Source organism: Macrotis lagotis, chromosome 1, assembly GCF_037893015.1.
Source record: "Macrotis lagotis isolate mMagLag1 chromosome 1, bilby.v1.9.chrom.fasta, whole genome shotgun sequence".
In the NCBI taxonomy this organism is placed as follows: domain Eukaryota; kingdom Metazoa; phylum Chordata; class Mammalia; order Peramelemorphia; family Peramelidae; genus Macrotis; species Macrotis lagotis.
In genome coordinates, this window is record NC_133658.1 from 240,464,794 (window position 1) to 240,465,194 (window position 401).

A 401-nucleotide genomic window follows, 5' to 3' on the forward strand; every position below is an offset into this window, starting at 1 on the left:
GGAAGGGCGGGGGAGGGGGCGCGGAGCCGGCAGAAGGCACTTCCCTTCCGGGCCCGCGGTCACGGGACCCAGCGAAGTCAGCTGCGCTGGAGCCCCGCCCTCCCTGCCTCACGCCCTCGCGGCGCGCAGTCCCGGGCTGCGGAGCGGGAGGCTCGGCCCGCGCACGCGCAGCTCGCGCCCCTCGCTCTTCGCCCGCTCCTCCGCGCACGTGCCCTCCACCCCTCTCGGGCTTGGTGGGGGAGGGGCGGGCGCCCTTCAGTCACTCACACAAAACCCTGACAAGTGGAGAGGGGCTGTTTATACCCTGTTTATACAGGTGAAAAAACACATTCTAGTATCTCCCGATCAATAAACTTTATTTTTAGAGTGATTAAAATTTATTAAGATATCTTAACAAAACG